Genomic DNA, 23,301 nt, shown 5'->3' with positions numbered 1-23,301 from the left:
CCAGCCCCAGCTCCCTCCCCTCCTCCAGCCCCCTTACTCCCTCCCTTCAGCCCCTAGGGCTCCCTCCCATTCTCCAGCCCCTGGCTCCCTCCCTTTCTCCAGCCCCCGGATCCATCCCTTTCTCCAGCCCCCGGCTCCCTCCCTTTCTCCAGCCCCCGGCTCCCTCCCTTCCTCCAGCCCCCGGCTCCCCCCTTTCTCCAGCCCCCGGCTCCCTCCCCTCCTCCAGCCCCGAATCCCTCCTCTCCTCCAGCCCCGATTCCCTCCCCTCCTCCGGCCCCCTGACTCCCTCCCCTCCTCCAGCCCCCTGACTCCCTCCCCATCTCGACTCTGGCTCCCTCCCTTCCTCCAGCCCCCGGCTCCATCCCCTCCTCCAGCCCCCGGATCCCTCCCTTTCTCCAGCCCCCGGCTCCCTCCCTTCCTCCAGCCCCCGGCTACCCCCTTTCTCCAGCCCTCGGCTCCCTCCCCTCCTCCAGCCCCGACTCCCTCCTCTCCTCCAGCCCCGATTCCCTCCCCTCCTCCGGCCCCCTGACTCCCTCCCCTCCTCCAGCCCCCTGACTCCCTCCCCATCTCGACTCTGGCTCCCTCCCTTCCTCCAGCCCCCGGCTCCCTCCCCTCCTCCAGCCTCTGGCTCCCTCCCTTCCTCCAGCACCTGGCTCCCTCCCTTCCTCCAGCCCCTGGCTCCCTCCCTTTCTCCAGCCCCCGGATCCATCCCTTTCTCCAGCCCCCGGCTCCCTCCCTTTCTCCAGCCCCCGGCTCCCTCCCTTTCTCCAGCCCCCGGCTCCCTCCCTTCCTCCAGCCCCCGGCTCCCTCCCATTCTCCAGCCCCTGGCTCCCTCCCTTTCTCCAGCCCCTGGCTCCCTCCATTTCTCCAGCCCCTGGCTCCCTCCCTTTCTCCAGCCCCCGGATCCATCCCTTTCTCCAGCCCCCAGCTCCCTCCCTTTCTCCAGCCCCCGGCTCCCTCCCTTCCTCCAGCCCCCGGCTCCCCCGCTTTCTCCAGCCCCCTGCTCCCTCCCCTCCTCCAGCCCTGACTCCCTCCTCTCCTCCAGCCCCGATTCCCTCCCCTTCTCCGGCCCCCTGACTCCCTCCCCTCCTCCAGCCCCCTGACTCCCTCCCCATCTCGACTCTGGCTCCCTCCCTTCCTCCAGCCCCCAGCTCCCTCCCCTCCTCCAGCCTCTGGCTCCCTCCCTTCCTCCAGCACCTGGCTCCCTCCCTTCCTCCAGCCCCCGGCTCCCTACCCTCCTCCAGCCCCTGGCTCCCTTCCTTCCTCCAGCCCCTGGCTGCCTCCCTTCCTCCAGCCCCCGGCTCCCTCCTCTCCTCCAGCCCCGACTCCCTCCCCTCCTCCAGCCCACGGCTCCCTCCCCTCCTCCAGCCCCCGGCTCCCTCCCTTCCTCCAGCCCCCGGCTCCCTCCCTGCCTCCAGCCCCCGACTCCCTCCCTTCCTCCAGCCCCCGGCTCCCTCCCTTCCTCCAGCCCCCGGCTCCCTCCCTTCCTCCAGCCCCCGGCTCCCTCCCTTCCTCTAGTCCCCGGATCCCTCCCCTCCGCCAGCCCGTGGCTCCCTCCCCTCCTCCAGCCCCCGGCTCCCTCCCTTCCTCCAGCCCCCGGCTCCCTCCCCTCCTCCAGCCCCCGGCTCCCTCCCTTCCTCCAGCCCCTGGCTCCCTCCCATCCTCCAGCCCTCGGCTCCCTCCCTTCCTCCAGCCCTCGGCTCCCTCCCTTCCTCCAGCCCCCGGCTCCCTCCCCTCCTCCAGCCCCCGGCTCCCTCCCTTTCTCCAGCCCCCGGCTGCCTCCCTTCCTCCAGCCCCCTGGCTCCCTCCCTTTCTCCAGCCCCTGGCTCCCTCCCTTTCTCCAGCCCCTGGCTCCCTCCCTTTCTCCAGCCCCTGGCTCCCTCCCTTCCTCCAGCCCCCGGCTCCCTCCCCTCCTCCAGCCACTGGCTCCCTCCCTTCCTCCAGCCCCCTGGCTCCCTCCCTTTCTCCAGCCCCTGGCTCCCTCCCTTCCTCCAGCCCCCGGCTCCCTCCCTTCCTCCAGCCCCTGGCTCCTTCCCTTTCTCCAGCCCCTGGCTCCCTCCCTTTCTCCAGCCCCCGGCTCCCTCCCCTCCTCCAGCCACCGGCTCCCTCCCTTCCTCCAGCCCCCTGGCTCCCTCCCTTCCTCCAGCCCCCGGCTCCCTCCCTTCCTCCAGCCCCTGGCTCCCTCCCTTTCTCCAGCCCCTGGCTCCCTCCCTTTCTCCAGCCACTGGCTCCCTCCCTTCCTCCAGCCCCCGGATCCCTCCCCAGAGGGAAGAGCGGGCCTTTCTTCTGGCTCTCGGGATTATGGCCACCCTTAAATGTCTGCCGTGGAATCAGTTTCGAGGAAGCAGCATTAAGGTTCCTCCTCCAGCGGCCCGCCCTCCCCCAGTGGCCCGCCCTCCTCCAGCGGCCTGCCCTCCCCCAGCGGCCCGCCCTCCCCCAGCGGCCCGCCCTCCCCCAGTGGCCCGTCCTCCCCCAGCGGCCCGCCCTGCTCCAGCGGCTCGCCCTCCCCCAATGGCCCGCCCTCCCCCAGCGGCCCGTCCTCCCCCAGCGGCCCGCCCTCCTCCAGATGGGTCCACACCTCCAAGCTGCCATCCACGGTTAGAGGCCGCTCTTCCACAAAGCCCTCATTGTTGATGAATCTCGGATCTGCCCCGAAAGCTCCGCTCTCCTCCAGCACTGCCAGAATGGTGACAGAGGCCAGCAGCATCTCGGGGTGGCTCTTGCTCTTGCTCTTGTGGACTGACACATTGTCCTTCTTCTCAAACTTCTTACCGCAGATGTCGCAGGAGAACTGGTAGCCGGACTCGGCATCGTGTTTCTTCATGTGCCAGTTCAACGACGCTTTCTGTCTGCAGGTAAACCCACAGATCATAGAGTCATAGAGTTAAACAGCACAGAAAGAGGCCCTTTGGCCCATCATATCTGCACCGACCATCAATCCCTGTCCAGTCTAATCCCATTTTCCAGCATTTGGTCCATAGCCTTGTATGCAATGGCATTTCAAGTGCTCATCCAAATGCTTCTTGAATGTTATGAGGGTTCCTGCCTCTACCACCCTTTCAGGCAGTGAGTTCCAGATTCCAGCCACCCTCTGGGTGAAAAAATTCCTCCTCAAATCCCCTCTAAATCTCCTGCCCCTTACCTTCAATCTATGCCCCCTTGTTATTGACCCCCCTACTAAGGGGAAAAGTTCCTCTTTATCTACCCTATCTATGCCCCTCATCATTTTGTACACCTCAATCAGGTCCCCGCTCAGCCTTCTTTGCTCCAAGGAAAACAACCCCAGCCTGTTTAGTCTTTCTTCATAGCTGAGGCGCTCCATCCCAGGTAACATCCTGGTGAATCTTCTCTGCACCCTCTCCAAAGCAATCACATCCTTCCTATAGTGAGGTGACCAGAACTGCACACAGCACTCCAGCTGTGGCCTCACCAGCGTTTTGTACAGCTCCATCATAACCTCCCTGCTCTTATATTCTATGCCTCGGCTAATGAAGGCAAGTATCCCATATGCCTTTTTAACCACCTTATCTACCTGTTCCACTGCCTTCACGGATCTATGTACATGTACACCAAGGTCCCTCTGACCCTCTGTACTTCCTAGGGTCCTACCACTCATTGTGTATTCCCTTGCCTTATTTGTCCGTCCAAAATGCATCACCTCGCACTTTTCAGGCTTAAATTCCATTTGCCACTTTTCCGCCCATCTGACCAACCCGTTTATATCGTCCTGTAGCCTGAGGCTTTCCTCCTCGCAATTTACCACCCCACCAATTTTCGTGTCATCTGCAAACTTACTGATCATACCTTTTACATTCTCATCCAAATCATTTATGTAGATCACAAACAGCAAGGGTCCCAGCACCGATCCCTGAGGTACCCCACTGGACACAGGCTTCCAGTCACAAAAGCAACCTTCGACCATCACCCTCTGCCTCCTGCCACTCAGCCAGTTTAGGATCCAACGTGCCAAGGCACCCTGGATCCCATGGGCTCTTACCTTCTTGACCAGTCTCCTATGCGGGACTTTGTCCAAAGCTTTACTGAAATCCATGTAAACCACATCCACAGCATTTCCCTCATCCACACACCTAGTCACCCCCTCGAAAAATTCAATCAGATTGGTCAGACATGATTTAACCTTGACAAAGCCATGCTGACTATCCCCGATTAGTCCTTGCCTCTCCAAGTGGAGACTAATTTTGTCCCTCAGAATTTTTTCCAATAATTTCCCTACCACAGATGTTAGGCTCACTGGCCTGTAATTCCCTGGTTTATCCCTGCTACCCTTCTTGAATAATGGTACTACGTTAGCTGTTCTCCAGTCCTCTGGCACATCCCTTTTGGCCAGAGAGGTTCTGAAAATTTGTGCCAGAGCCCCTGCAATCTCCTCCTTTGCCTCACACAACAGCCTGGGATACATCTCGTCCAGGCCTGGGGATTTATCCACTTTTTGTCCTGCTAAAACTGCTAGTACCTCCTCCCTCTCGATGCTAATATGTTCAAGTATGTCACAGTCCCCTTGCCCGATTTCTATGTCTACATCGTCTTTCTCCATAGTGAACACAGATGCAAAAAAATCATTTATAACCCCGCCTACATCATCTGGCTTTACACACAGATTGCCACTTTGGTCCCTAATGGGCCCTACCCTTTCCCTAGTTATCCTCTTGCCCTTAATATACTTATAAAACATCTTAGGATTTTCCTTTATTTTGCTCACCAGTGTTATTTCATGGCCCCTCCTCGCCCTCCTAATTTCTTTTTAAATATGCCCCTGCACTTTTTATACTCCTCTAGGGCTTCCTCCGTCTTTAGTCTTTTGTAACTGCCAAAAGCCCCCCTTTTTTTCCTAATGCATTTTTGTATATCCCTTGTCATCCAAGGTTCCCTTTGCTTGTTGGTCCCACCCTTGACCTTTACAGGAACATGTTGGCGTTGTACTCTCTCTATTTCCCTTCTGAAAGTCTCCCACTGCTTTGATGTGGATTTTCCTATAAGTAGCTGCTCCCAGTCCACTTTGGCCAGATCCTGCCTTATCATATTAAAATCGGCCTTTCCCCAATTTAGAACCCTTATTTCTGGGCCGTCTTTGTCTTTTTCCATGACCACCTTAAATCTCACCGAATTATGGTCACTGTCGCCAAAATGCTCTCCTACTGACACTTCCACCACTTGCCCGGCTACATTCCCTAGAATTAGGTCCAATACCGCCCCCTCTCTTGTAGGACTTTCTACATGTTGGCTCAAAAAGCTCTCCTGGATGCACTTTAAGAATTCTGCACCCTCTAAGCCTTTCACACTCTGACTACCCCAATTAATATTAATATTGGGGAAGTTGAAATCCCCCACTATTATTACCCTATTATTTTCGCACTTCTCTGAGATTTGCCTACATATCTGTTCCTCTATCTCCCCCTGATTGTTCGGGGGCCTAAAGTACACTCCCAGCAAAGTGCTTGCCCCCTTTTTGTTTTTAAGTTCTACCCATATGGCCTCATTAGAGGAACCCGCTAATATATCATCCCTCCTTACAGCAGTAATTGATTCCTTAATTAATATTGCAACACCCCCTCCCCTTTAACACCCTCTTCTGTCTCGCCTGAAGATTCTATACCCCGGAATATTGAGCTGCCAGTCCTGACCCTCCCTCAACCATGTCTCCGTGATAGCAACAATATCGTACTCCCATGTGTTCAGCAACAACTTCACACCTGGAGAGAGAGAGAGGTGAGAGAGAGAGGGTGTTACAGGTAAATATTTAATTTAATCTACCTATAACTTAAACTAGATCAAGTAATTAGATAAAATAAAGAAACTATAAGCTAAGTAATTAAATACATAAACTTTAATTAATGCAATAGAACAAGGTCATGTAGAGATGGCAGTGCAGGTGGTGTGCTGCAACTGCAGCATGTGGGAGTTTGTGGAGAGCATTGTGATCCCAGACACCCACGTCTGCACCTTGAGGAACTTCAGCTCAGAGTTGTTGAGCTGGAGTTTGAGGTGCAGACATTGCGGGGCATCAGGGATGGGGAGAGTTACCTGGACACTTTGATCCAGGAGGCAGTCACACCCCTTAGATTAGGTAGTGGTACAGGTCTGGTAAGTGGTCAGAGACAGGAGGGTGTGACTGCAACCGAGGCAGGTAAGGGGGTCCCCAGGCACAGTGCTGGAAGAGCCTCAGCCTTTGTCCAACAGGTAAGAGGTTGTTGCTGCCTGTGTGGGATGAGGGAAAGGCCTGCAGGGTGGAAGAGCAAGCTGACCATGGCACCATGGTGCAGGAGGCCATTTAAGTGGGGGGAGTGAAATGGAATGTAGTTGTGGGAGGGGACAGTATAGTCAGGGGGATAAATACTGTAAGGGTGACCCCGGGCTTCCGGTCGCCTGTCACTTTAATTCTCTGCTCCACTCCCACTCAGACCTCACCACCCTCAGCCTCTTGCACGGTTCCAATGAAGCTCAACGTAAGCTCAAGGAACAGCATCTCATCTTTCGACCAAGCACTTTACAGCCCTCTGGACTCAACATAGAGTTCAACAATTTCAGACCATAACCTCTGCCCATATTCTTTTTTTTCCCCCATTCATTTTATATATAAATAAATAAAAATTCCACTTCATTTAGATCCAACTTTTGTTTCTTAACTTGTCCCATTACCATTTCCTTTTGCCTTGCACCCTCTCTTAATGTCTCTTAATGTCCTATCACAGACCTTCCCTTTTGTTCTTTCCTCCCCTCCCCCCTTTCCCTGCACCTGCACTTGCTTAAAAACCTGCTCCATCTCCAGCTCTTCCCAGTTCTGACAAAGGGTCATCGACCTGAAACATTAACACTGTTTCTCTCTCCACAGATGCTGCCTGCTGAGTATTTCCAGCATTTTCTGTTTTTATTTCAGACTTCCAGCATGCACAGTATTTTGCTTTTGGATTGATACTGTTCTCTGCAGCCGCGACCGGGAGCTCTGAAGATTGTGTTGCCTGGGTTAAGGATATCTCCTCATGGCTGGAGAAGAATTTGGAGTTGGAGGGGGAGGATCCAGTTGTTGTGGTCCACGTAGAAACTAACAACATAGGCAGAACAAGGAATGAGGTTCTGCTGAGGGAGTTTGAGGAGCTCGGATCCAAATTATAAATCAGAACCTCTCTGGATTGTTACCTGAGCCATGAGCAAATTGGCATAGGGACAAACAGATCAGAGAGTTAAATGCGTGGCTCAGAGTGGTGTGGGAGGAAGGGGTTTCAGTTCATGGCGCACTGGCACCAGTACTGGGGAAAGAGGGAGCTGTTCCATTGGGACGGGCTCCACTTAAACCGGGCTGGGACCAGTGTCCTGGTGAACTGAGTAACTAGGGCTGTAGATAGGGCTTTAAACTCAAAAGGGGGGAGGGTTCGGGCGAGGGGAAATTTAGAAATCTAAAGAGAAAAGTTAAGGCAATAGAGCAGGGAGTGAATTGGGTAAAGATAAGCAGAGTATGACAGGAAGGGCCAGAGCGTTTAACGGTTGCAGTGCAGCAGAGAATAAGGTGAAAGCAGGGAATAATGATAAAAAGTTAAAATTAAAGGCCCTTTATCTGAATGCACGAATTAATGGCACAAATAAAGATAAATGGCTTTGATCTAATAGCCATTACAGAGACATGGTTGCAAGGTGACCAAGGTTGGGAACTAAATAGTCTAGGGTACTTGACGTTTTGAAAAGACAGGCAGGATGGAAAAGGGGTAGCCCTGATTATAAAGGATGACATAATGACAGTAGTGTGAAAGGATCTCGGCTCAGCAGATCAGGAAGCAGAATTAGTATGGGTGAAGATAAGAAATAACAAGTTGCAGAAAACACTGGTAGGAGTGCGATATAAGCCCGATAACAGTAGCTATACCTTTAAGCAGAATATTAATCAACAAATAGTCGGAGCTTGTAACAAAGGTAATGCAATAATTTTGGGAGACAAAAATTGTCACACCCATTTGGGAATGAAGAGACAAAAATAGTCACACACATCTGGGAATGGAGGAACAAAAATAGGCACACACATCTTCATATAGATTGGGCAAACGTAGTCTGGAGGACGAGCTCATGGAATGCATTTGAAACAGTTTCTGAGACATTATGTCATGGAACCAACCAGCTATTTTAGATCTTATATTGTGTAATGAGACAGGGTTAATTAGTAATCTCATAGTAAATGATCCTTCGGGGAAGAGTGATCATAATCTGATAAGTATTTCACTCTCAAATCCAATGTGAAATTCTAAGTCCAAAAGTAGAGTCTTAAACTTAAATAAAGCCAATTACATAGGTATGAGGGGTGAGTAAGCTAAGGTTGATTGGGAAATTGGATTAAAAGCTATGACAGTAGATAAGCACTGGCAAACATTTAAAGAAATATTCCAAAATTCTCAAAGAATATACATTCCATTGAGAAATAAAAACTCCACGGGAAAAGTGATCCATCTGTGGCTAACTAAAGTTAAGGATAGTATTACATTAAAAGAGGCTTAACATGTTGTGAAGAATAGTAGTAAGCCTGGGAATTGGGGAAGCTTTAGAAACCAGCAAAGGATGACAAAAAAAATGATAAAAAGGGAAAATATAGGAGAGTAAATTAGCAAGAAATATAAAAACAGATTGTAACAGCTTCTACAACTATGTAAAAAGGAAGAGAGTAGCAAACGTAAGCATTGGTCCCTTAGAGGCTGAGAGAGGAGAAATTATAATGGGGTATAAGGAAATGGCAGGGACGTTAAACACATACAGGAAACCTTCGATTTACCGGCACCTAAATAACCGGAAATCTCGGTTAACCGGCAAAATTCAGGAGTAGGTTTTACTTCATATTGACTTGCGTTCCTCCATCTGTGCTGTGCAAGGGTGTGGCTGCAGCTGTTGCTAAGCTACAGAGACGCTTGCAACTTGTGGCCATTGTTCTGAACTTGTTGCTAAGCAACAGGCTTTGTTGCTTTATACGGAGCTGTCAGCTCTCCGTATCTTTTACGGTAGCGTTCGGTTATCCGGAATTTTTGATGAATCGGCACCACGTCGGCCCCGTCCGTGCCGGATAAAAAAAAGTTTCCTGTATTTTGTATCTCTCTTCAGAATAGAAGACACAAAAAACATACCAAAAATAGTGGGGAACTAAGGGGCTAAAAAGAGTGAGGAACTTAAAGTAATTAAGATCAGTAGAGAAAAAGTACTTGAGAAACTAATGGGGCTAAAAGCCGACAGATTCCCTGGACCTGACGACCTACATCTTAGGGTTCGAAAAGAGGTGGCTGAAGAGGTAGTGGATGCATTGGTTGTGGTCTTCCAAAATTCCCTAGATTCTAGAACGGTCCCAGCAGATTGGAAGGTACCAAATGTAACTCCGCTATTCAAGAAAGGAGGGAGAGAGAAAATGGGGAACTACAGACCAGTTAGCCTGACATCAGTTGTCAAGCAAATGCTGGAATCCATTATTAAGGAAGTGGCAACAAGGCATTTAGAAAATAATAAATGATTGGGCAGTCAACATGGTTTTATGAAAGGGAAATCATGTTTAACAAATTTATTAGAGCTGTTTGAGGATGCAACTAGCAGGGTAGATAAAGGGGAACCAGTGGATGCAGTATATTTGGATTTCCGAAAGGCATTCGAAAAGGATACCAATAAAACGTATTGCAAGATAAGGGCTAATGGGGTTGGGGTAATGTATTAGCATGGATAGAGGATTGGTTAACGGACAGAAAACCGAATAGGGATAAACGGGTCATTTTCAGGTTGGCAGGCTGCAACTAGTGGGATGCCACAAGGATCAGTGTTGGGGCCTCAGCTATTCACAATCTATATTGACTTAGATGAAGGGACCGAGTGTAATGTATCAAAGCTTGCTGACGATACAAAGCTGGGCGGGAAAGTAAGATGTGAGGAGAACACAGAATCTGCAAAGGGATATAGATAGACTAAATGAGTGGGCAGTAAGGTGGCAGATAGAGTATAATTGTGAGGAAATGTGAGGTTTTTAAATTTGTACAGTAGAAAAACAAAATATTTTTTAAATGGTGAGAAACTAGTAAATGTTCCAGCCACAAATGGATTGGCTGAGAGGTTTGTACAAACCTTTAAGAAGGCAATAAAGGCTATGTACAATGACAACATTCTGCTGCAGCACAAGGTGGACAATTTCCTGTTTGCCTACCGGAATGCGACACATGCAGTCACCAACCAGGCCCCAGCCATGATGTTCTTTAACCGATGGTTAAGATCTTGCCTGGATTTGCTCAGACCAAACGTATGAAGAGATGTTGAGAGTAAGCAATTCCAGCATATCCATGAGAAGCCAACAAGGAGCTTCAATGTAGGGCAACCAGTCTTGGCCCGCGACTACCGAACAGAAAAATGGCAGCCAGGAACGATATGCACACGGCAGGGCCCAGTAAGGTACACAGTGGACGTTGGGGAGAGCATTGTGAGATGCCATGCTGACCAGATCCTAGAGTCACAGGAACAAGTCAACCCCATGCCTCGCCCATACATACCTGGTGATGAACCCGACGTACAGGTAGCATCTACCCCAGAAACAGTAGCATCGGAAGCTGATGAACCAACCGACAACAGGGGGCCAGAATCGCCTCCGCACCAAGAGCAAGACACTCGGGAAAGGCGCTATCCAGAAAGGATCAGGAAGCCTCCCCAAAGACTGAATTTATAAATAGACTATTTTCAGCTAATGTTGCATGTTAAAAGTGTTAATTGCAATTAGTTTGATATTTAATTGTTAAATGAGTGTTATGGTACTGTTAATCTAAAAGGGGAGGAATTGTAATGTATGTACCTTTAAGGGGAGAACTACTTTTTACAGCTCCTGTATACTGTAGTACCGGCAGTGACCACACCTGTATATAAACCCGGAGTAGTGATCTGTACAATTAGTTCTAGAGTAACCCTCATTCAGTAAACACCTGTTGAATCGTTCCCTGCAGTCGTTGTCTGATTATTGAAGGACACAACATTAAGATACACGGATCTAACAGCCCCTCCCTCTGCTCTTGGCTCCTCCCTCTGTTCTCCGCCCCTCCCTCTCCCCTCAGCCCCTCCCTCTCCTCTCGGCTCCTCCCTCTCGGCTCCTCCCTCTCCTCTCGGCTCCTCCCTCTCCTGTCGGCCCCACCCTCTCCTCTCGGCCCCTCCCTCTTCTCTCAGACCCTCCCTATCCTCTCATCCTCCTCCCTCTCCACTCGATACCTCCCTCTCCCCTCAGCCACACCCCCTCCCCTCCTCTTCAGCCCCTCCATCTCCCCTAAGCCACACACCCTCCCTCTCCTTGCAGCACCGCCCACTCCTCACAGCCCTTCCCTCTCTTCACAGCCCCTCCCTCTCCTCAGCCCCTCCCTCTCCTCACAGCCCCTCCCTCTCCTCACAGCCCCTCCCTCTCCTCAGCCCCTCCCTCTCCTCACAGCCCCTCCCCGTCCAAAGATACCCTTCCTCTCTGCACCTCCCTCTCCAAACATCCCCTCACTCTCCTATCAGCCCTTCCCTCTCCTCTCCCTCCCTCTCGTCTCGGCCCCTACCTCTCTTCATCAGCACCTCCCTCTCCAAACATCCCCCCCTCTCCTCTCAGCCCCTCCCTCTCTTCTCAGCCCCCTCCCCCTCCAAAGGTAGCCTCCCACTCCTCTCGCTCCTCCCTCTTCTCCCCTGCCCTCTCCTCTCAGACCCTCCCTCTCCTCTCGGCTCCTCCCTCTTCTCCCCCTCCCTCTCCTCTCAGCCCCTCCCCCTCCAAAGGTAGCCTCCCACTCCTCTCGCTCCTCCCTCTTCTCCCCCGCCCTCTCCTCTCAGTCCTCTCTCTTCCTCTCGGCTCCTCCCTCTTCTCCCCCTCCCTCTCCTCTCAGCCCCTCCCTCTTCTCCCCTCCCTCTCCTCTCAGCCCCTCCCTTTTCTCCCCCTCCCTCCCCTCAGCCCCTCCCTCTTCTCCCCCTCCCTCTGCTCTCAGCCGCTCCCTCTCCACAGCCCCTCCATCTACTCTGAGCCCCATCCTCTTCACTCGGCCCCTTATCCTCCTCTCAGCCCCTCCCCCTCATCATGGCCCCTCCTGCTCCTCTCAGCCGCTGCCTCCCCTCTCGGCCCCTTCCTCTGCTCTCAGCCCCGCTCCTCACAGACCCTCCCTCTCCTCTCAACCCCTCACTCAACCCTCAACCCCTCCCTCTCCCCTTGGCCCCTCCCTCTCCCCTTGGCCCCTCTCTCTCCCCTCAGCCCCTCTCTCTCCTCTCAGCCCCTTACTCACCCCTCGGCCCCTCCCTCTCCCCTCGGCCACGCCCTCTCCCCTCGGCCCCTCCCTCTCCCCTCGGCCCCTCCATCTCCTCTCAGCCCCTCCCTCTCCACTCGCCCCTCCCTCTCCCCTCTGCCCCACCCTCTCCACTCGGTCACTCCCTCTCCCCTCTGCCCCACCCTCTCCTCTTGGACCCTCCCTCTACTGATGCCCCCTCCCTCTGCTCTCGGCTCCTCCCTCTGCTCTCGGCCTCTCCCTCTGCTCTCGTCCCCTCCCTCTCCTCTCGGCCTCTCCCTCTCCACTCGGCCCCTCCCTCTCCCCTCTGCCCCACCCTCTCCTCTTGGCCCCTCCCTCTGCTCGTGCCCCCTCCCTCTGCTCTCGGCTCCTCCCTCTGCTCTCGGCCTCTCCCTCTCCTCTCAGCTCCTCCCTCTCCTCTTGGCCCCACCTCTCGGCCCCGCCCTCTTCTCTCAGACCCTCCCTATCCTCTCATCCCCCTCCCTCTCCACTCGATACCATCCTCTCCCCTCAGCCACATCCCCTGCCCCTCCTCTTCCGCCCCTCCATCTCCCCTCAGCCACACCCCCTCCCTCTCCTCTCAGCCCCTCCCTTTTGTCCCCCTCCCTCCCCTCAGCCCCTCCCTCTTCTCCCCCTCCCTCGCCTCTCAACCCTTCCCTCTTCTCCCCCTCTCTCTCCTCTCAGCCCGTCCCTCTCCTCTCAGTCCCTCCCACACCTCATCAGCCCCTCCCTCTCGGCCCCTCCCTCTCCTCACTGCCCCGCCTGCCCTCTCAGCCCTTCATTCTCCTCACTGCCCCTCCCTCTCCTCACTGCGCCTCCCTCTCCTCTCTGCCCTCCTCCCTCTCCTCTCCGCCCCCCCCTCGCCTCTCAGCCCCTCCCTCTCCTTGGACCCTCTCTCTCCTCACGGCCTCTCCCTCTCCTCTCGGCCCCTCCCTCTGCTCTCGGCCCCTCCCTCTCCTCAGCCCCTCCCTCTCCTCACAAAACCCCCTCTCCTCCCAGCCCCTCCCTCTCCCTCGCCTCATAGACCCTGTATCTCAGCCCCAACAACATTTTTCCTCCCAGGCCCCTCCCTCACCTCTCCTCATGGCCCCTCCCTCTCCTCAGGGCCCCTCCCTCTCCCCTCGGACCCTCCCTCTCCCCTCGGCCCCTCCCTCTGCTCATGGCCCCTCCCTCTGCTCATGGCCCCTCCCTCTCCACTCGGCCCCTCCCTCTCCACTCGGCCCCTCCCTCTCATCAGCGCCTCCCTCTCATCAGCACCTCCCACTCCTCTCGGCCCCTCCCTCTCCACGCGGCCCCACCCTTTCATCAGCCCCTCCCTCTCCTCTCGGCCCCTCCCTCTCCACGTGGCCCCACCCTTTCATCAGTCCCTCCCTCTCCTCTCGGCCCCTGCCTCCCCTCTCAGCCCCCCTCCTCACAGACCGTCCCACTCCTCTCAGCACCTCCCTCTCCTCTCAGCCCCTGCCTCCCCTCTCAGCCCACCTCCTCACAGCCCCTCCCTCTTCTCTTTGCCCCTCAGTCACCCCTCGGCCCCTTCCTCTCCCCTCAGCCCCTCCCTTTCCCCTCGGCCCCTCCCTCTCCCCTCGGCCCCTCCCACTCCTCTCGGCCCCTCACTCTGCACATAGCCCCTCCCTCTTCTCGGCCCCTCCCTCTCCTCTTGGCCCCACCCTCTCCTCTCGGCCCCTCCCTCTACTTGGAGACCCTCCCTCTCATCCCCTCCATCTCTTGGCCACTCCATCTCCTCTCGGCCCCTCCCTCTCCACTCGGTCCCATACTCCCCCCTCATCCCCTCCCTCTACTCGCAGACCCTCCCTCTCCTCTCAACACCCTCCCTCTCCTCTCGGCCGTTCTCTCTCCACTCGGTACCTCCCTCTCCCCTCAGCCACACACCCTCCCCCTCCTCTTCAGCCCCTCCCACTCCACGCAGCAGCCCTCCCACTCCATTCAGCCCCTCCCACTCCGTGCAGCCCCTCCCACTCTGCGCAGCCCCTCCCTCTCCGCGCAGCCCCTCCTTCTCCCCGCAGCCCCTCCCTCTCCTCACAGCCCCTCCCTCTCCTTGAATACCCTCCCTCTCCTTGCAGCCCCTCCCTCTCCTCACAGCCACTCCCACTCCTCACAGCCGCTCCCTCTCCTTGCAGCCCCTCCCCGTCCAAAGATACCCTCCCACTGTGCACCTCCCTCTCCATACATCCCCTTGCTCTCCTCTCAGCCCCTCCCTCACCTCTCAGCCCCTCCCTCTCCTCCCCCTCCCTCTCATCTCGGCCCCTACCTCTCCTCATCAGCACCTCACTCTCCAAACATCCCCTCCCTCTCCTGTCAGCCCCTCCCTCTCCTCTCAGCCCCTCCCCCTACAAAGATACCCTCCCTCTCCTCTCAGCCCCTCCCACTCCAAAGATAGCCTCCCTCTCCTCTCGGCTCCTCACTCTCCTCTAAGCCCCTCCCTCTCCTCACGGCCCCTCAGAGACCCCTCGGCCCCTCCCTCTCCCCTCAGCCCCTCCCTCTCCCCTCAGCCCCTTCCTCTCCCCTCGGCCCCTCCCACTCCTCTCGGTCCCTCCCTCTGCTCATAGCCCCTCCCTCTTCTCGGCCCCTCCCTCTCCTCTTGGCCCCACCCTCTCCTCTCAGCCCCTCCCTCTTCTCGGAGACCCTCCCTCTCATCCCCTCCCTCTCTTGGCCACTCCCTCGCCTCTCGGCCCCTCCCTCTCCACTCGGTCCCATACTCCCCCCTCATCCCCTCCCTCTCCCCTTGGCCCCTCCCTCTCCTCTCGGCTCTTCTCTCTGCTCATGTCTCCTCCCTCTGCTCTCGGCTCCTCCCTTCCCCTCAGCCCCTCCCTCTTCCCTCGGCCCCTCCCTCTCCCCTCGGCCCCTCCCTCTGCTCATGGCCCCTCCCTCTCCTCTCGGCCCCTCCCTCTCCTCTCGGCCCCTCCCTCTACTCGCAGACCCTCCCTCTCCTCTCAACACCCTCCCTCTCCTCTCGGCCGTTCCCTCTCCACTCGGTACCTCCCCCTCCCCTCAGCCACACACCCTCCCCCTCCTCTTCAGCCCCTCCCACTCCACGCAGCCCCTCCCACTCCATGCAGACACTCCCACTCCGTGCAGCCCCTCCCACTCTGCAAAGCCCCTCCCACTCTGCGCAGTCCCTCCCTCTCCGCGCAGCCCCTCCTTCTCCGCGCAGCCCCTCCCTCTCCTCACAGCCCCTCCCTCTCCTTGCAGAACCTCCCTCTCCTTGCAGCCCCTCCCTCTCCTCACAGCCACTCCCTCTCCTCACAGCTGCTCCCTCTCCTCGCAGCCCCTCCCCGTCCAAAGATACCCTCCCTCTGCGCACCTCCCTCTCCATACATCCCCTCGCTCTCCTCTCAGCCCCTCCCTCGCCTCTCAGCCCCTCCCTCTCCTCCCCCTCCCTCTTATCTCGGCCCCTCCCTCTCCTCACAGCCCCTCCCTCTCCTTGCAGAACCTCCCTCTCCTTGCAGCCCCTCCCTCTCCTCACAGCCACTCCCTCTCCTCACAGCTGCTCCCTCTCCTCGCAGCCCCTCCCCGTCCAAAGATACCCTCCCTCTGCGCACCTCCCTCTCCAAACATCCCCTCCCTCTCCTGTCAGCCCCTCCCTCTCCTCTCAGCCCCTCCCCCTACAAAGATACCCTTCCTCTCCTATCGGCATCTCCCACTTCTCCCCCTCCCTCTCCTCTCCCCCTCCCTCTTCTCCCCCTCCCTCTCCTCTCAGCCCTTCCCTCTTCTCCCCCTCCCTCTCCTCTCAGCCACTCCCTCTTCTCCCCCTCCCTCTCCTCTCAGCCCCTCCCTCTTCTCTCAGCCCCTCCCTCTCCTCTCGGCCATTCCCTCTCCTCAAGGCCCCTCCGTCTCCTCTCAGCCCCTCCCTCTCCTCTCAGCCCCTCCCTCTTCTCACTGCCCCGCCTCCCCTCTCAGCCCCTCCCTCTCCTCACTGCCCCTCCCTCTCCTCTCCTCACTGCCCCTTCCTCTCCTCGGCCCCTTCCTCTGCTCACAGACTCTCCCTCTCCTCTCGGTCCCTCTCTCTCCTCTCGGCCCCTCCCTCTCCTCTCGGTCCCTCCCTCTCCTCTCGGCCCCTCCCACTCCTCTCATCCCCTCCCTCTCCTCTCGACCACTTGCTCTCCTCTCGTCCCCTCCCTCACCCCTCGGCCCATCCCTCAGCCCCTCCCTCTTCTCAGACCCTCCCTCTCCTCACGGCCTCTCCCTCTCCACTCAGCCCCTCCCTCTGCTCTCGGCCCCTCCCTCTCCTCAGCCCCTCCCTCTCCTCACAACACCCCCTCTCCTCCCGGCCCCTGCCTCCCCTCTCAGCCCCCCTCCTCACAGCCCCTCACTCTCCTCTCAGCCCCTCAGACACCCCTCGGCCCCTCCCTCTCCCCTCAGCCCCTCCCTCTCCCCTCGGCCCCTCCCACTCCTGTCGGCCCCTCCCTCTGCTCATAGCCCCTGCCTCTCCTCGGCCCCCCTCTCCTCTCGGCCCCACCCTCTCTTCTCAGCCCCTCCCTCTTCTCACAGACCCTCCCTCTCATCCCCTCCCTCTCTTGGCCACTCCCTCTCCTCTCGGCTCCTCCCTCTGCTCTCCTCCCCTTCCCATCCTCTCATCCCCCTCCCTCTCCACTCGATACCTCCCTCTCCCCTCAGCCACACCCCCTCCCCCTCCTCTTCCGCCCATCCCTCTCCACTCAGCCACATCCCCGCCTCCCCTCTCAGCCCCTCATTCTCCTAACTGCCCCTCCCTCTCCTCACTGCACCTCCCTCTCCTCTCTGCCCCTCCCTCTCCTCCCCGCCCCTCCCTCGCATCTCAGCCCCTCCCTCTCCTCAGCCCCTCCCTCTCCTCATGGCCTCTCCCTCTCCTCTCGGCCCCCCCCTCTGCTCTCGGCCCCTCCCTCTCCTCAGGCCCTCCCACTCATCACAAAACCCCCTCTCCTCCCAGCCCCTCCCTCTCCCCCACCTCATAGACCCTGTATCTCAGCCCCAACAACATTTTTCCTCACAGGCCCCTCCCTCTCCTCTCCTCACGGCCCCTCCCTCTCCTCAGGGCCCCTGCCTCTCCTCGGCCCCTCCCTCACCCTTCGGCCCCTCCCTCTTCCCTCGGCCCCTCCCTCTCCCCTCGGCCCCTCCCTCTGCTCATGCCCTCGGCCCCCTCCCTCTGCTCATGGCCCCTCCCTCTGCTCATGGCCCCTCCCTCTCCTCCCGGCCCCTCCCTCTCCACTCGGCCCCTCCCTCTCCACGTGCCCCACCCTTTCATCAGCCCCTCCCTCTCCTCTCGGCCCCTGCCTCCCCTCTCAGCCCCTTTCTCCCCTCTCAGCCCACCTCCTCACAGCCCCTCCCTCTCCTCTCGGCACCTCAGTCACCCCTCGGCCCCTCCCTCTCCACTCAGCCCCTCCCTCTCCCCTCAGCCCCTCCCTCTGCCCTCGGCCCCTCCCACTCCTCTCGGCACCTCCCTCTGCTCATATCCCCTCCCTCTCCTCGGCCCCTCCCTCTCCTCTCGGCCCCACCCTCTCCTCTCAGCCCCTCCCTCTTCTCGCAGACCCTCCCTCTCAACCCCTCCCTCTCTTGGCCACTCCCTCTCCTTTCGGCCCCTCCCTCTCCACTCGGTCCCACACTCTCCCCTCATCCCCTACCTCTCCCCTTGGCCGCTCCCTCTCCTCTCGGCACTTCTCTCTCCTCATGTCTCCTCCCTCAGCTCTCGACTCCTCCCTTCCCCGCGGCCCCTCCCTCTCCCCTCGGCCCCTCCCTCTCCCCTCGGCCCCTCCCTCTGCTCATGGCCCCTCCCTCTCCTCTCGGCCCCTCCCTCTCCTCTCGGCCCCTCCCTCTCCACACCTCCCTCTCCATAGATCCCCTCGCTCTCCTCTCAGCCCCTCCCTCTCCTCTCAGCACCTCCCTCTCCTCCCCCCTCCCTCTCATCTCGGCCCCTACCTCTCCTCATCAGCACCTCCCTCTCCAAACATCCCCTCCCTCTCCTGTCAGCCCTCCCTCTCCCCTCAGCCCCTCCCGCTCCAAACACACACTCCCTCTCCTCTCGGCTCCTCTCTCTCCTCTAAGCCCCTCCCTCTCCTCTCGGCACCTCCCTCTCCTCTCGGCCCCTCGCTCACCCCCGGCCCCTCCCTCAGCCCCTCCCTCTCCTCGGACCCTCCCTCTCCTCATGGCCTCTCCCTCTCCACGCGGCCCCTCCCTCTGCTCTCGGCCCCTCCCTCTCTTCAGCCCCTCCCTCTCCTCACAAAACCCCCTCTCCTCCCAGCTCCTCCCTCTCCCTCGCCTCATAGACCCTGTATCTCAGCCCCAACAACATTTTTCCTCCCAGGCCCCTCCCTCTCCTCTGCTCACGGCCCCTCCCTCTACTCAGGCCCCCTCCCTCTCCCCTCAGACCCTCCCTCTCCCCTCAGCCCCTCCCTCTGCTCATGGCCCCTCCCTCTGCTCATGACCCCTCCCTCTCCTCACAGCCCCTCCCTCTCCTCTCGGCCCCTCAGACACCCCTCGGTCCCTCCCACTCCCCTCAGCCCCTCCCTCTCCCCTCGGCCCCTCCCACTCCTCTCAGCCCCCTCTGCTCATAGCCCCTCCCGCTCCTCGGCCCCTCCCTCTCCTCTCGGCCCCACCCTCTCCTCTCAGCCCCTCCCTCTTCTCCCCTCCCTCTCCTCTCAGCCCCTCCCTCTCCTCCCCCTCCTCTCCTCTCGGCTCCTCCCTCTTCTCCCCCTCCCTCTCCGCTCAGCCCCTCCCTCTCCTCCCCCTGCCTCTCCTCTTGGCCCCTCCCTCTCCCCTCAGCCCCTCCCTCTCCCCTCGGCGCCTCCCTCTGCCCTCGGCCCCTCCCACTCCTCTCGGCCCCTCCCTCTGCTCATAGCCACTCCCTCTCCTCGGCCCCTCCCTCTCCTCTCGGCCCCACCCTCTCCTCTCAGCCCCTCCCTCTCCTCTCCCTCCCTCTCCTCTCGGCTTCTCCCTCATCTCCCCCTCCTTCTCCTCTCAGCCCCTCCCTTTTCTCCCCCTCCCTCCCCTCAGCCCCTCCCACTTCTCCCCCTGCCTCTGCTCTCAGCCGCTCCCTCTCCACAGCCCCTCCCTCTACTCTGAGCCCCATCCTCTTCACTCGGCCCCTTCCTCTCCTCTCGGCCCCTCCCCCTCAACAAGGCCCCTCCCGCTCCTCTCATTCGCTGCCTCCCCTCTCGGCCCCTTCCTCACCTCTCAGCCCCTCACACACCCCTCAACCCCTCCCTCTCCCCTTGGCCCCTCCGTCTCCCCTTGGCCCCTCCCTTTTCCCTCAGCCCCTCCCTTTCTTCTCAGCCCCTTACTCACCTCTCGGCCCCTCCCTCTCCCCTCGGCCACTCCCTCTCCCCTCGGCCCCTCCCTCTCCCCTCGGTCCCTCTCTCTCCTCTCAGCCCCTCCCTCTCCACTCGCCCCTCACTCTCCCCTCAGCCCCTCACTCTACTCTCGGCCCCTCCCTCTGCTCATGGCCCCTCCCTCTGCTCACGGCTCCTCCCTCTGCTCTCCTCCCCTTCCCATCCTCTCATCCCCCTCCCTCTCCCCTCAGCCACACCCCCTCCCCCTCCTCTTCCGCCCCTCCATCTTCCTCAGACACACCCCCGCCCTCTCCTCACAGCCCCTCCCTCGCCTCCCCCTCCCTCTCCTCTCAGCCCCTCCCTATTTTCCCACTCCCTCTCCTCTCAGGCCCTCGCTTTTCTCACCCTCCCTCCCCTCAGCCCCTCCCTCTTCTCCCCCTCCCTTGCCTCTCAGCCCCTCCCTCTTCTCCCCCTCCTTCTCCTCTCAGCCCATCCCTCTCCTCTCAGTCCCTCCCCCTCCTCATCAGCCCCTCCCTCTCGGCCCCTCCCTCTCCTCACTGCCCCGCCTCCCCTCTCAGCCCCTCATTCTCCTCACTGCTCCTCCCTCTCCTCACTGCGCCTCCCTCTCCTCTCTGCCCCTCCCTCTCCTCTCCGCCCCTCCCTCTCCTCTTCGCCCCTCCCTCGTCTGTCAGCCCCTCCCTCTCCTCAGCCCCTCCCTCTCCTCACAAAACCCACTCTCCTCCCAGCACCTCCCTCATAGACCCTGTATCTCAGCCCCTCCCTCTCCTCAGGGCCCCTGCCTCTCCTCGGCCCCTCCCTCACCCTTCGGCCCCTCCCTCTTCCCTCGGCCCCTCCCTCTCCCCTCAGTCCCTCCCTCTGCTCATGGCCCCTCCCTTTGCTCATGGCCCCTCCCTCTCCTCTAGGCCCCTCCCTCTCCACTCGGCCCCTCCCTCTCCACATGGCCCCACCCTTTCATCAGCCCCTCCCTCTCCTCTTGGCACCTGCCTCCCCTCTCAGCTGCTTTCTCCCCTCTCAGCCCACCTCCTCACAGCCCCTCACTCTCCTCTCGGCCCCTCAGTCACCCCTCGGCCCCTCCCTCTCCCCTCAGCCCCTCCTCTCCCCTCGGCCCCTCCCACTCCTCTCGGCCCCTCCCTCTGCTCATAGCCCCTCCCTCTCCTCGGCCCCTCCCTCTCCTCTCGGCCCCACACTCTCCTCTCAGCCCCTCCCTCTTCTCGCAGACCCTCCCTCTCATCCCCTCCCTCTCTTGGCCACTCCCTCTCCTCTCGGCCCCTCCCTCTCCACTCGGTCCCACACTCTCCCCTCATCCCCTCCCTCTCCCCTTGGCCCCTCCATCTCCCCTCGGCCCCTCCCTCTGCTCACTGCTCCTCCCTCTCCTCACTGCGCCTCCCTCTCCTCTCTGCCCCTCCCTCTCCTCTCCGCCCCTCCCTCTCCTCTTCGCCCCTCCCTCGTCTGTCAGCCCCTCCCTCTCCTCAGCCCCTCCCTCTCCTCACAAAACCCACTCTCCTCCCAGCACCTCCCTCATAGACCCTGTATCTCAGCCCCTCCCTCTCCTCAGGGCCCCTGCCTCTCCTCGGCCCCTCCCTCACCCTTCGGCCCCTCCCTCTTCCCTCGGCCCCTCCCTCTCCCCTCAGTCCCTCCCTCTGCTCATGGCCCCTCCCTTTGCTCATGGCCACTCCCTCTCCTCTAGGCCCCTCCCTCTCCACTCGGCCCCTCCCTCTCCACATGGCCCCACCCTTTCATCAGCCCCTCCCTCTCCTCTTGGCACCTGCCTCCCCTCTCAGCTGCTTTCTCCCCTCTCAGCCCACCTCCTCACAGCCCCTCACTCTCCTCTCGGCCCCTCAGTCACCCCTCGGCCCCTCCCTCTCCCCTCAGCCCCTCCCTCTCCCCTCGGCCCCTCCCACTCCTCTCGGCCCCTCCCTCTGTTCATAGCCCCTCCCTCTCCTCGGCCCCTCCCTCTCCTCTCGGCCCCACACTCTCCTCTCAGCCCCTCCCTCTTCTCGCAGACCCTCCCTCTCATCCCCTCCCTCTCTTGGCCACTCCCTCTCCTCTCGGCCCCTCCCTCTCCACTCGGTCCCACACTCTCCCCTCATCCCCTCCCTCTCCCCTTGGCCCCTCCATCTCCCCTCGGCCCCTCCCTCTGCTCATGGCCCCTCCCTCTCCTCTCAGCCCCTCCCTCTCCCCTCGGCCCCTCCCTCTACACGCAGACCCTCCCTATCCTCTCAACACCCTCCCTCTCCTCTCGGCCATTACCTCCTCACTCGGTACCTCACTCACCCCTCAGCCACACCCACTCCACCTCCTCTTCAGCCCCTCCCACTCCATGCAGCCCCTCCCACTCCATGCAGCCCCTCCCACTCCGTGCAGCCCCTCCCACTCTGCACAGCCCCTCCCACTCTGCGCAGCCCCTCCCTCTCCACACAGCCCCTCCTTCTCTGCGCATCCCCTCCCTCTCCTCACAGCCCCTCCCTCTCCTTGCAGCCCCTCCCTGTCCAAAGATACCTTCCCTCTCCGCACCTCCCTCTCCATAGATCCCCTCGCTCTCCTCTCAGCCCCTCCCTCTCCTCTCAGCCCCTCCTCCTCCAAAGATACCCTCCCTCTCCTCTCAGCCCCTCCCACTCCAAAGATACCCTCCCTCTCCTCTCAGCTCCTCTCTCTCCTCTAAGCCTCTCCCTGTCCTCTCGGCACCTCCCTCTTCTCCCCCTCCCTCTCCTCTCCCCCTCCCTCTTCTCACCCTCCCTCTCCTCTCAGCCCCTCCCTCTTCTCTCAGCCCCTCCCTCTCCTCTCGGCCATTCCCTCTCCTCATGGCCCCTCCATCTCCGCTCAGCCCCTCCCTCTCCTCTCAGCCCCTTCCTCTACTCACTGCCCCGCCTCCCCTCTCTGCCCCTCCATCTCCTCACTGCCCCTCCCTCTCCTCTCCTCACTGCCCCTCCCTCTCCTCTCCTCACTGACCCTCCCTCTCCTCGGCCCCTTCCTCTGCTCACAGACTCTCCCTCTCCTCTCGGTCCCTCCCTCTCCTCTCGGCCCCTCCCACTCCTCTCATCCCCTCCCTCTCCTCTCGGTACCTCCATCACCCCTCGGCCCCTTGCTCTCCTCTCGGCCCCTCCCTCAGCCCTACCCTCTCCTCTCGGCCCCTCCCTCTGCAAACAGCCGCTCCCTCTCCTCTCAGCCCCTCCCTCTCCTCCCCCACACTCTCCTCACGGCCCCTTCCTCTCCTCTCGGCCCCTCCCTCTCCTCTCCTCTCAGCCCCGTGCTCCCCTCAACGCCCCTCCCTCTCCTCCCCCTCCCTCCCTCTACTCACGGCCGCTCCCTCTCCTCATGGCCCCACCCTCTCCTCCCCCTCCCTCTCCTCTTGGCCCCTCCCTCTCCTCACGGCCCCTCCCTCACCCCTCAGCCCCTCCCTCTCCTCATGGCCCCTCCCTCACGACTCGGCCCCTCCCTCTCCGCAAGGCCCCTCCCTCTCCTCTCATCCCCTCCCTCTCCTCTCAGCCCCTCCCTCTCCTCTCATTCCCTCCCTCTCCTCTCGGCCCCACCCACTCATCTCGGCCATTCCCTCTCCTCAGCCCCTCCCACTCAGACCCTCCCTCTCCTCACGGCCACTCCCTCTCCTCCCCCTCCCTCTCCTCTCGGACCCTCGCTCACCTCACAGCACCTCCCTCTCCTCTCAGGCCCTCCCTCTTCTCCCCCTCCCTCTCCTCTCAGCCCCTCCCTCTTCTCCCCCTCCCTCCTCTCAGCCCCTACCTCTTCTCCCCCTCCCTCTCCTCTCAGCGCCTCCC

Source organism: Somniosus microcephalus, unplaced genomic scaffold, assembly GCF_052327205.1.
Source record: "Somniosus microcephalus isolate GS21.2 unplaced genomic scaffold, FLI_Smic_1.0 unresolved_chr2, whole genome shotgun sequence".
Lineage (NCBI taxonomy): Eukaryota > Metazoa > Chordata > Chondrichthyes > Squaliformes > Somniosidae > Somniosus > Somniosus microcephalus.
The sequence above is the reverse complement of the archived record's forward strand: the minus strand, read 5'-3'. Positions refer to the sequence as shown.